Source organism: Rhodnius prolixus, unplaced genomic scaffold, assembly GCF_049639745.1.
Source record: "Rhodnius prolixus isolate KJV_2025 unplaced genomic scaffold, Rpr scaffold_8, whole genome shotgun sequence".
Taxonomy (NCBI): Eukaryota; Metazoa; Arthropoda; class Insecta; order Hemiptera; family Reduviidae; genus Rhodnius; species Rhodnius prolixus.
This window is the reverse complement of record NW_027411593.1, coordinates 24,144,930-24,157,605: the sequence shown is the minus strand read 5'-3', so window position 1 is coordinate 24,157,605 and position 12,676 is coordinate 24,144,930. Positions and strand designations below refer to the sequence as shown.

General features: G+C 34.2%; 1 protein-coding gene and 1 pseudogene across 3 annotated transcripts in view; one reads left to right on the top strand and one right to left on the bottom strand.

Moving 5' to 3' along the window:
* Window positions 1–12,676, top strand: part of Sema2a (Semaphorin 2a) — a 658,355-nt gene that overhangs the window by 310,653 nt on the left and 335,026 nt on the right. The gene's annotated exons all lie outside the window — the stretch shown is intronic.
* Window positions 4,697–4,811, bottom strand: LOC141451587 (U6 spliceosomal RNA; annotated as a pseudogene).

Below are 12,676 nucleotides of genomic sequence, written 5' to 3'. Positions count from 1 at the left end.
TATTTGAAAAACCAGGTAAAAAGTAAAACCTATTTTTTCAGGCAGGCTTCACGTCCAACAACCAAATTAGATGTTTTGGACGAAGCAAACATACTTTACTGAAAACTTCTCATTTTAAACATTAAATAAAATCCAAAGCCTAGACCGGGAATCGAACCCAGTATCGTGAAAAAGCAGTAAATGTGATTATTAACAAAAAAACATTATGAAGACCTCTCTTTTTTTCTCTTAAATGCCTACTAACTTTATAAAATTTAACAAACTGCCTAAAATGGAAGTTACTGCGTCTGTTATTCATTTAATAGTAAATATAATTGGGTTATTATTTAGGCTTTAATTGTAATGCCTACGTATCTTGTAAATTACCTAGAAGCAGTATTCTCATTTTTTGTTAAACATCTCTTAAAATATACAAGGTGTGGCTATTAAATAACGAGACTATTGCTGTAAAACATTTTATTTTAAATTTATACATATTTAGTTATTATCACCTTCAATGTACACCCCTCCCCTATCCCTACAACGCTCCATGCTAATTTACCATTGTTCGAAACAGTGCTGGAAGTCTTTTTCTGTGAGCACCGCATGACGCGTGCCGCTTTTTCTTTCACAGCTTCAACGGACTAAAATCGTGTCCCTTTTAATGCAGATTTGACTTTAGGGAACAGATAAAAGTTACATGGGGCCAGGTCAGGCGAATAAGGCGGATGGCCTAAAACTGGGATGTTGTACTTGGCTAGATACGTCTTGACAGACAATGCAGTGTGAGCCGGCGCGCTGTCTTGATGGAGAACCCATGACTTGTTCTTCCACAAATCGGGTCGTTTTTTTCCCTTACTCTTTCACGGAGTTGAGCAAACACCTCACGGTAGTAATGTTGATTAATTATAATCGATATTTTCATCCGTTTTGGACGTGGAAGGGCGACCCGGGCGGTCATCATCTCCGAAGTCTTCCCGGCCATCTTGGAAACCATCAAAAATTTGCGCACGTGATTAACGTTCATTGCCATAAACTTCTTGAAATAAAAGATAAGTTTCAGAAGCGGTTTTATCAAGTTTTGATGTGAAATTTCACGGCAATTCGTTGCTCTGCTACATGTGTAGTATCATGTTTTCGGCAAAACGAAACTAACACCTCTTACAGAAACGACGGTTCCGGTCAGACAGATTTCTCTACAAACACGTGAGACGCTACAATCGAAAGAGAAGGCTTTACGCTGCACAGCTGTCGGTCGTTAGGATTTAGCGCGTGCATAGTTCTTCTGTAGCAGCATCAGTCTCGTTATTTAATAGCCACACCTCGTAGACTTCCTTGTCCAAGGCATCTAAACGGTAATTGGATGTTAAGCCCTGCCTGAAAAAATAGGCGATTACTTCACCTACTATTACTTATATAAAATTAAATATTATCTACTTTGATAATTAACCATTTTCATAGCTTTCTGATCTTTACCAGAACTTTGTGAAGTTAGGCAATGGTTTTTACTGGCAGCGCTTTACAACGACTCTCTTTCATAACAAAACATTGAAGGTAAAAAGAAAATGTTTGATCAGTTTACTAGTGAAAAAATAGGTTTCAACAGAGCGGCAAAACGCTAGACTAAGGTGTCTTTTTTTCTTTCTACCAGCTGTAAAACCGCTCTTTTAATATGTATCAAGTCACGGTAAGAGAACCGGGTACAAGCAGACACACTCACACAGACGGAAAACACAAAGGCTAGTTGGTTTAGGGTCGCAGAACATTGTGAATGTAGGCTTTGATGTTTTTGAACAGGATTCGCAGATATCAGGTTTTCTGAAAGCTAATATTGGTTACCACTTTTATAAAACCAAAGCCAGTCAAAATTAAAATCTAAATTCTTTTATGTTTTCACTTTGCTCACAGTTATTATTATTTTTAGCTGCAATACTTTTTTTCATGCACAGCTATGCATCCGTTGTCATTGTAAAACATTTAGTACTTTTTTTAACATTTAGTAAAAAAAGTTAGGTGCATATAAGAATCTCTTTAACAAAAACTTACAGTTTAAAATGTTAAGTATAAGGGTTGATTAAACGCCAAAAGGTACACAAATCAGCTAGTACCCAACATTTCATTCATGCTTAGCTGATATAATTTAAGTAATTTTGCTGCATTAACTTTTTCTTCACATTTTTTTAGAAATTATTAGATGTCACTTTGCCTTATGCTGGCCATTTTCGTCTACAAAATATTTGTTCCAGTAGCACTGTAGATTGACAGTAATATCTATTAATCTATAATAATCAAACTATTAATTACATGTTAGAAAGAAAACGTTATAAAAAATAATAAAAAATTATGAGGCTAAAAAATTCAAAACCTTTTTTAAAAAATGCTTACACCAACTTACATCAATAATTTTGTTTATTTTATTTATTTATTTTTTTAAATCGTCGGTTTAAGTTCATTCTTCGATTAAAGTAATTGTTATTTTATGTAGTAGTCAAACGTTTATAATAATAGGTAATAATTATCTGGCTTTATCGCAAATAATATAGTTTTCTTCAATTACACTCTCAATGTAGCTGTTCTTCTCACAATGTTGTATATATGTAATATAAAATAAATAAGATATGCATATTTTTAGGGCAGCTAATTATTCCAGTATTTTGCTGTAAGTAAAATTAGGGAGACTAAATTAAATTACAATTTATTGAGAAATGAATAATTGTTGAATAATCTACTTGTTATTAACTGTGAGTTATTTGTGCTCACGAATATTTCGGTAAGATGAATTCAAGACTGAAATATTCTGTTAAATCCGTGATTCAAATTTAAACAGTAGCCGACTCTAACATTGTTTTTCTCTACTTTAACATGCATGTATATGTGACTACTAAGAATAAAGGGCATATTAAAGATAAATCCAAAGAATAATTTGAAATGGAGTTAAAATAAAGTACCTATTTAAAAACGAAGATATAATATACATTTTATCATAATTATAACAAAATAATATTATGAATGATCTGGCCAGCATAAGGGTCTGTGACATCTAATAATTTCTAAAAAAATGTGAAGAAAAAGTTAATGCAGCAAAATTACTTAAATTATATCAGCTAAGCATGAATGAAATGTTGGGTACTAGCTGATTTGTGTACCTTTTGGCGTTTAATCAACCCTTATACTTAACATTTTAAACTGTAAGTTTTTGTTAAAGAGATTTTTGTACCTTTTGGATAGATTTTCATTTTTGTCTATTTTACAAAGTTACTTATCTGCTTCACAAATTTTTTTAAAATTTAGAATAAGCAATTCTATCATTATAACCTGATAAGGTGTTAAGTCGGAACCATAACTATCATTGGAGAGATCTTTTTAAAGAATGATTATAGTTGCCATCCTCAATAACAATTTTTTTGAGAAAGCGTTTTGAATAAAATAGCAAGGTATTTGTACGTAAAAAGCAAAATTAAACTGCGATTTCAGTACTTCCTCTTAAGAGGAGTAAGAAAAATAAACTGCGATTACAGTACTTCTCCCTAAAAGGCAAAGATTTTGAATCGAACGACAATTCATTAATGTAAATAGGTTCACCCATTGATAATTTTAACGATTGCAGTACTTCCTCTTAGTAGATGCAAGAGCTTGATGGTCCTTCACAGCCAAGTAGAGGAGCTTTAACAACTTATTCGAGCTGAATTTTATCAAAATCGGACTAAGCGTTATAGAAATATTGGTAATAATAGTTTTTGAAAGGGCCTTACTTGGGTGGTGCAAACTCCCCTCTTTATGAGGCACAGCGTTCAGACTTTTAAAGTGCAAATCTGTACAAAATTTCGATTCGAATGACACTTCATTCATGACAATCGGTTCTCGTGTCGATAATTTGAAACGATTGCTATACTTTCCCTTAACAAGTGTAAGAGCTGATCGCCGCTTTAATGTTACGTAGAGGAGCAATAACTCTATCATCCTACCAAATTATTTCAAAATCGGGCTAAGATTTACAGAGTAATTAGTAATAATAATTTTAGAGGGGGCCTTACATAAAGGGGGCTAACTCCTCTCCTATTCGATGTACAGCGTCGAGACCCCCAAAAGGCACATCTACATAAAAGTCCGAATCGAATAACACCTCATTCATGAAAATCGGTTCGTGCGTTTAGGCGCTACGCAGTTTACAAAAAAGGTAACAACAACAACAACAACAAGAAGAAGAAGAAGAAGAACAATTTTTGAAAATGTAATTTTTGTGCATTTTTCGCATCGTTTTTCTCGAAAACTAATTAATCTATGTTATTATGAAAAAATTACAGTTATAAAGGAGGATTTGCCCTACATTATAAAGAAAATTTGGGAATTTTATCTTTTATAGAAAAAGAGAAAAAAATTGTCAAAGTTGGGTGTTTTTCAACGTTACACTATTTTCGTGCAGTTTTTGACGATCAACCCTTATACAACTGTCCTACCGGACAGTTTTAATTAGACAGGAAATAAATAATTGTTTTTTACGCCATCTTTAATAGGAGGCTCAATATTATTCTAATTATTAATGAAGAAAGTTAAACTTCCAATACCAAATAATTAGAAGACATTACAATAACTGTTTTAAGCTATACTCTACTTATTTGTTCAACTGATAACTTTTCGGTTTTTCTAATCACAAAGATAGTAATAATAATAATGTTTTATTTGTAATAAAAAGAAAGTAAATGCAATTAAATAAATAAAAAACATTCTGCGGCATGGGAGTTCCGTCTGCCGGTGTCATCCTTGCTCAGGGGCCTTGCTAATCTTCTCTGTATCGTTCCCACAAAGATAGTAAATACAGTTCTAAAGTTAGTAGATTATTCATTTAAGCAATCATAAGTACATCAAAATTAGTTCCTATCAGCATATCATTGCGCTGTAAGAATTTCAGATAATGTGGATTGTCCGCAATCAACACACGTAGAGTGGAGTCAACTATTAACACTGTCAACTTAACTCCCATAAATGTATTGATGGATTATTTCTAAGGGCTCTAAGTTGATTAACTCTCCGCCAAAGTCTGTAATCACTTCCTAGATTCTTATTTCAAGAAGAAGCTGGAAGATAATTTTTGGGTTAATAACTGAAGCTGCTATGTACTTGAATCTCAGACTCTGAAATCTTGAATAATTCTCAATTTGGAAAGAGATATAACTTTTATATAAAGATATTTTTGCTTCGTGAACTTCTTTTCTTTATTGGAGTTCTTATAATTTATTTTAAATCTTTTATAAACCACCCTTAGTAGGTATACAAATATCTAAGTTGCTCACGGTGGCCGAGCGGTTAGAGGCGAGGCCTACAAAGCTAGTATGTACTAGGCTCGATTCCCGGCCTAGTAATTTTAATACAATGAAATTATAGTAAAGTAACATAGGTTTGCCACCGTTCATGTCACCTAATTGGTAGTTGAACGTAAAGGCCACTTGTAAAAATAGGCATAACTTTTCTTTACCTTTTTAATAAATATCAAAAACATTTAAGTACCTCGTTTGATTCTGTTCCTGCCTCAAACTGTTGATATTTACTGTTTGATAAAACGTAAAATTAATGAAAAACTTTTGAAGTCGTTTTGTTTTTTTTTAAATATTTAACTCATCCTAAGGGGCTTGATTTAAGTTGAAAACAAATAATAATTAAATCCAACTGATAAAGATCCATATTGCTGGCTACGGAATCAGTCAAAATGTTTTCGCCCTAAAGGGCAAAACAAATAATATTAATTCCCCTAAAGAGGAATTACGAAACTTTGATATTAATTCGATATTCTTTCCCTCTCTTAATCTGTCCGTCCTCGTTACCATAATTTAATCTCGGAGATTTTTTTTTTTTTAATATGAACCAGATCGAATACCCAACTAAATTTGCATTAAATTAATTCAGAATAATTAAATGGAAAAGTTATTAAAAATAAAGAAATATAATAACGTAGTTTTAATTTAGAAGTAACGTATTTTTGCCTTCTTTTAATTACAGCTTAGCTAAATTTTTTTTTTAATGAATTATTTATGAAATACAATTGTGCTGAATGGATTCTCTTTTTTAAAGGACTCTTCCAGACGTTCTTTCATAAAAATATTAAAAAAAACTGGATTCGAAATTAATTTCAACCCATTTTGTCGACTGCACACTACGCTGGTCTAAATTCAACGGTTTCAGGCTTATATGCATGCGGTATTAATCTGTTTGTTAATAATTAAGATGGTGCATTAGTTAATAATCTTACACTGCAACGGTAATCAGTCAATTAAAATTACCAGCGCTGTGTAATACGAGGTAAAGCAATTAGCATCAATCAATTAAAATAGGTGATTAATAATTATTATCTATAATTTTCATTTTATGTTTCACATTCTGATTTCCGGCCGGCAAAGACATCCTTGCTTTCTTGGAATAAATCTCACTGTAGACCGAAAAAGTTTTATACCAAACAAATGGATGTGTCGCTATTACTCGAAATATCGTACAAGATTCCGCTAAAGTCTAGGGTGGAAAAAAATTCAATTAAATATTCTGAGTTAGTTAATTCTTTATACGAGGGTCGTTTGAAAAGTCCGTGCAAAGTCGAGAGAGATAGCACTACTGGCGCGTATCGAGGTTATGTTTAGTTAGTAGCATCTCTTGGAAGAACACACACCAAGTTTCAGCCAGATCGGTCTATTTCTTTGTGTTTGGCTTTCGTTTGAATCGAGGAAGTCGAGTGATTTTCAAAAAATGGACGAAAAAGAATTTCTTATGTTGATTAAACACTACTTTGTGAAAGGCAAAACGCCTCAGGAGACTAAAGAGAAGCTTGATAAACATTATGGTGACCGTGCACCTTCGATTAGAACAGTTTATAAGTGGTTTCAAAATTTTCGGAGTGGCCATATGGGCACAAGTGACGCTGAACGTTCTGGACGCCCTGTTGAGGTTACTATTCCAGAAATCATTGATAAAATCCATGATATGGTGATGGATGACAGAAGAGTGAAGGTGCGTGAGATTGCTAGTGCTGTGGGCATCTCGAATGAACGGGTACATAATATTTTGCATCAACATTTGGACATGACAAAGCTATCCGCAAGATGGGTGCCGCGATTGCTCACGCTTGACCAAAAACGAAATCGTGTGAAGTGTTGCAAGGACGGTTTGCAGCTGTTCCAGAAGAATCCGCAGGACTTTAAGCGTCGTTTCGTCACTGTGGATGAAACATGGATACATCACTACACTCCTGAGACCAAAGAACAATCTAAACAATGGGTTACCAAGGGGGAATCTGTGCCAAAAAAGGCGAAGACCGTTCCTTCGGCCGGAAAGATTATGGCGACTGTCTTTTGGGATTCGCAAGGAATAATCCTCATCGACTATCTGGAAAAGGGTAAAACTATTGCAGGTGCATATTATTCATCATTATTGGACCGTTTGAAAACCGAACTGCAAGAAAAACGCCCACGATTGGCCCACAAAAAAGTCCTTTTCCATCACGACAACGCACCAGCTCACACCTCAGCAGTTGTGGTCGCAAAATTAATGGAAATAGGGTTCCAACTCGTTTCACATCCCCCCTATTATCCAGACTTGGCTCCCTCGGACTACTATTTGTTCCCCAATATGAAGAAATGGCTGGCGGGAAAAAGATTTTATTCAAACGAGGAGGTGATTGCAGAAACGAATGGCTATTTTTCAGACTTGGACAAATCCTATTATTCGGAAGGGATCAACAAACTAGAGCAGCGTTGGACGAGTATAAGCCTAAAAGGAGACTATGTTGAAAAATAAAAAAGGTTTACCCCAAAAAATTAAGTAGTTTTTATTTTTGCACGGACTTGTCAAACGACCCAATATCTTTAAAAACATTTAACTTAAAGCTGTGCCCCTTAATGATAGCAATTATTAAATTAAATGTTTCTCTTATAGCAGCGTGTCCCAACCTGTGGTACGCTGTGTGCTTGTTGGTGGTACGCGGAAAATGATCAATAATGGCGGACATAAAAAATTAATGCATAGAAACGTTTTTTCCTGTACCTAATACATAAAAATTATTTTAATTAATAATATTATACAGTAAAGTTGTTAATATGTAGAGGAATAAGGTTGGTCTGTCTCAAGATATACGAGAAAATATAAAAGCACATTTAACAGAATTAAACTTGTCTTTCATGGAGTATTTTCCAAAACCCGAAAGCACAAATGATGGATTTCAAATTCCTTCTATAAAGAAAACTTAGAAAAAGCTACATCATTATCGATAAAAGATAAAGAGAATTTAATAGAATTATTATGTGACAGAACTTAATTTTTAACTATGTAAAAATCTGCTTAAAGAGACTGATTGTAATGAGTAAGCTCTATCCGAGCAACATTAATTTTAATTGGTACTTACAGGTAGTTGAATGCTTAAAAGAAATTAATTTAGAAGACTTGGGCACAAATATAATAATCCTAAAGAAGAACTTTGTAAATTAACTAACAATTTTGAAGAGAAAATATGTACTTAGTTTTTAATTATTTAAAAAACGTTTTGAAACTAAGATCTTACAGTTTATTAAGTGAACTTGAACTCCTTTGTAACAGATACATTGTATCTTATACAATTAAAGATGATAGTAAAATAACACACTCGGAATAACAAATTTCACGAAATACAATCATTTTTACGAAGTGGTACAATTTAGCATCATGTACTACCAACTGGTACGCGAGCCAAAGAAGGTTGGGAAACGCTGTTTTATAGCTTATAGCAAGATTATTTTTCTTTTTGGTCAAACTTCATGAACTTGAGAGAACACTATTAGCATTCCAAATTTTAATAATATTGATTTATGAATTTCATACTGTACAACCATCCTAGAAGTTTAGCCAACATTTGTATTATTCGTACCTTTATAACCAACAATTGTTCATTATCATTGATTTTATACAAACATTTAGCTAACTATTGACTAATTATCATAACTAATTGGTAGCAGAGTGGGCATGCTACACAACCCACATCCCCCTTCTTAACATGTCCATTAAGACAATTGATGTGACATTCAGTCTCACACATAATGTGTATGGGTATGTTTAGCAACTTGCGGGCTCACTTACATACAACTTGTGGTCAACTAGGGTACATAAACCACAATCTCTCTGTTCGGGTGACCAATCTAACTTGACCATGGTCAAATCAAAATGGATATCTAGGCTACATTGATATATTGATATAGTTCGCTTAATGTTATGTTCGCCTAATTGTTTATACTAAGATTTCAGTTGTACTTTCATGGCTGTCGCTTGTTTTAGTCAAGGCGACTAGAAAAGCAAAGTTTGGAGAACTCCTTTCCGAATTTATCAGATTTATTCTAAAAGAATAAATACTCGTACATTCTTTTCTTCAGAATGGAGAGATGTGGGTGGTTTTTCTTAATAATAAATTAGGGAAAATCAGCGCTCGATGAATGCGGACGCCATCATAACCTAACCGGATAGTCTTACGCAGTTTTCTTTATAGCCGATGACGATGACAAATAGATAATCTTCGCAATTGTACATGTTACCCTTGAATTGTCACAATATCTTATCCGTGCTCATTAACCTAACATGGTTATTTCATCACAGGTAGGCTGTAGCCTGGATGAATTTTTAATTTTATACGAGTAAAACGTCTTGTAAGAAACTCCTCTGAATAAATATTTAATATCCAGACAGAAATAAACCCTTAGACATTTAAATTTCCGTTGAGGCACCTAGTCTTTTAGTTTTACTATTTCTTGGATATTCCAAAATCCCTCTTTAAAAAAATGGAGATTCTGTATTTTTTTATGTTTTAATCCTACGCCGGATGCTATTATTTGCATGTTATGTTATATTATGCCATTAAGCAACGTGAAGACCAATATCTCATGGGCAACTGCATAATAGGGAGGCTTTTCTAACTCTCAACTTTTCCACATTATTTTAAGAGGGCCACGTCCAAATTTCTAGTTTGCAGAGGGAGGCCAAGTTTTAACATTTATTAGTTTGAAGCCAAACAAATGGCATCATGTCCTATTAGGGTTCCTCAGACACGTCCCTTGGCAAAGATGGGTGGGATATTTTCTTGTAGCCGAGTAATGTATTGTTTCCTCTCAATTTTAAGCGACCATTAGCGCTCATCTTCTCTGTCAAAAATCTACTTTAAGCCGTAACGCTTCTAGATTACATTTTTTTTGGTGCAGCCCTCTATAGTTTACTGGTCGATCGGCTATTTCTATTTCTGATACTCCACAATGTCCTGGCATCCATCGCTATTACCATGTCCCATTCCTCAGTGAATAGCTCGGGAGTGTAGAATTAAGTTAAATTGTAAATTCTATAAAAGAATCCGTTAGATTTTAGTTTTCTGTTTAAGGCAACAACTCAGTCATATTATGATTAGATTGTGAGTCAATCTTTTAAACTTCCACTACAGTCTTTGCTGCGGATTCGGTCTTAGGTCGGAACCTTTTCGTGAATGGGCCCACAGCAATTATTGCTTACGAAATTAATTCACATAATATGTAAAAATTATTTTTTTTTTAAATTTTGATGTTTGTAGTTCACTGTTAAATCCAACAGTATTTTGTTTTAGGACGAAGTGATACTTATTATTTTAAAAAAAAATTGTTTACAGGGACCTCAAAGATAGCATGAAATATATGACACCGTCGGCGTCACGGTAGCCGAGCGGTTAAAGGCGAGACCTGTGGTACTGGGTTCGATTCCCGGTCTTAGGCCTTGGATTTTATTTAATTGTTAATAAAAGAAATTTACAGTAAAGTATGTTTGCTAGTCGCCTCCGTCCACAACACCTAATTTGGTAGTTGGACGTAAAGCCCGCCTGAAAAAAATAGGCAACTACTTTACTACAACTTTATATGAAATGATAGCCAACTCTAATAATAGTCACAACGCGCAAAAATATTAAATAGCTCTCATGAATCTAAAAAAGTGTTTTTTTTTTCTTTTTAAGATAATATTCGGAGTATGTATGTCAGTATAATTATAAGGTGTGCTATTGTGTGTACTGAGCTAGGTAATTATGCTATAGATCAATGCCCCAAAGCGGAAGTGCTCTTTACTGAATAGCTTTTTCACTTTTTTAAGATTTCTTTTTTAAGAACATTGCGTGAAAATCGATTCTCTAACCACTCAGCTAATCTCTACCCTTATTTCTATTATTATTTAATTTTTTTTTTCTTCGAGCGCATCGACTGCTGCGGACATTAACTATTCTTGCTTAAGGATTTTATAAAAAAGTCTTAGGAGGGATTTTTTTTTGTTTATTATTTGAGAAATTTTTCCTTCTTATTTTTTTTTTCTTTTTACAATATAAAGTTTTCCCTGAACCAAGTTTACTAAAATAATATGTCGGTTGTAAGAAGAAGCACACGCCGGTTGTAAATGGGTTTCGTGAGGGTAAAGTGTAACAGTAGACTGCGAACGGCCAGCTAGTGCGTGCTGGCCCCTTTATACAACTACATAATATATAAAGTATTTGAGGGTTGCTAGGCATAAGGTCGTTTAAGGCTCTTTCTCAAAAGGTCAGCTTCCAGTTTAGGGAGGCAGTTCCGTTTTACTCCCTTTGCACGCCACGGCACAGTCACCTTTACAAGTTAAGCGTACCATCATTGAAATCCAACTGGCTTTCTATTTACTGGTTAAGTCCAGAAAAAAAACAAAATTTAATCTTCTCTTACGATTTCTAAAAGGGTGTTTTTCCCAAGTAAATAGACTTCATTGAACAATGATGGCCCCGTATTGAATGTTTGTGTTTCTATATAGCCAAGTTTATAAGAGAGCGCAGGGTCGCCGAAGTCAATTATCTCACCATAGAATCTTTCTTTAGAGTGTATATCTACTTGTCGTCAACGCTACAGTTGATATAATAGGAGTGGACAATTGCTTTCTGCTGTTATATAGATTAGATCGCCATGTTTACTGTTACCAAACCCATTCAGCCGTGGGCCTTCCCCCCCTTCTCCGCTCAGCCGTCCCATGTTTTGATACTATCTGTTTTCAGGTACACTACACCTCATTGCCGACCGAGGAGGCCGACTGCCCTGTCTTTCATATTATGGAATCTCTCACGTATTATCTGTATTTTATACTTCAACAAACATTTCAATGCCATCTTTATAAATAAATAAGAATATTTATATGACACTTTTACTTGCACACTTTACGTTCAATTTAAACTGATCTGTTTCATTTTTCTTCTACATTTTTAAATTAAAATTTCTATATTTATAATTCAAATATGTCGTTTATTTTATTAGGAATTCCTCTAAAAACTTCTATTTTATAGTAAACTCATTAATGTTTTCCTTTATTTCATCTTGATATATTTCATTTTTCTTTTGTTGATGTGAATAGTTCGTAGGTGATCTAATTGGACGCAGGCCGGCTAGATCGGACGCAATACCGTATTTTCAAAAAGCTGTTAAAGGTGCTGCTGTTGATAAAACGTCCAAATTTAATTTTTTTTTTTTTTTTTTAAGGGGTTAAAGACAATTCCTAGGGAATCATACCCTCAATGCCCAAAGTCCAAGATTTCCTGTCCTCCCACTGCCCTTCCCGAAGGCCTCTAGAGGCCATTCCCTCGGTTATTCCCTCCATCCCAGTTTTCCTAGGCCTGCCTTTCCTTCTCCTCTCACTAGGAATGAAATCTATGATCTTCCTAGGCCATCTCTCGCCA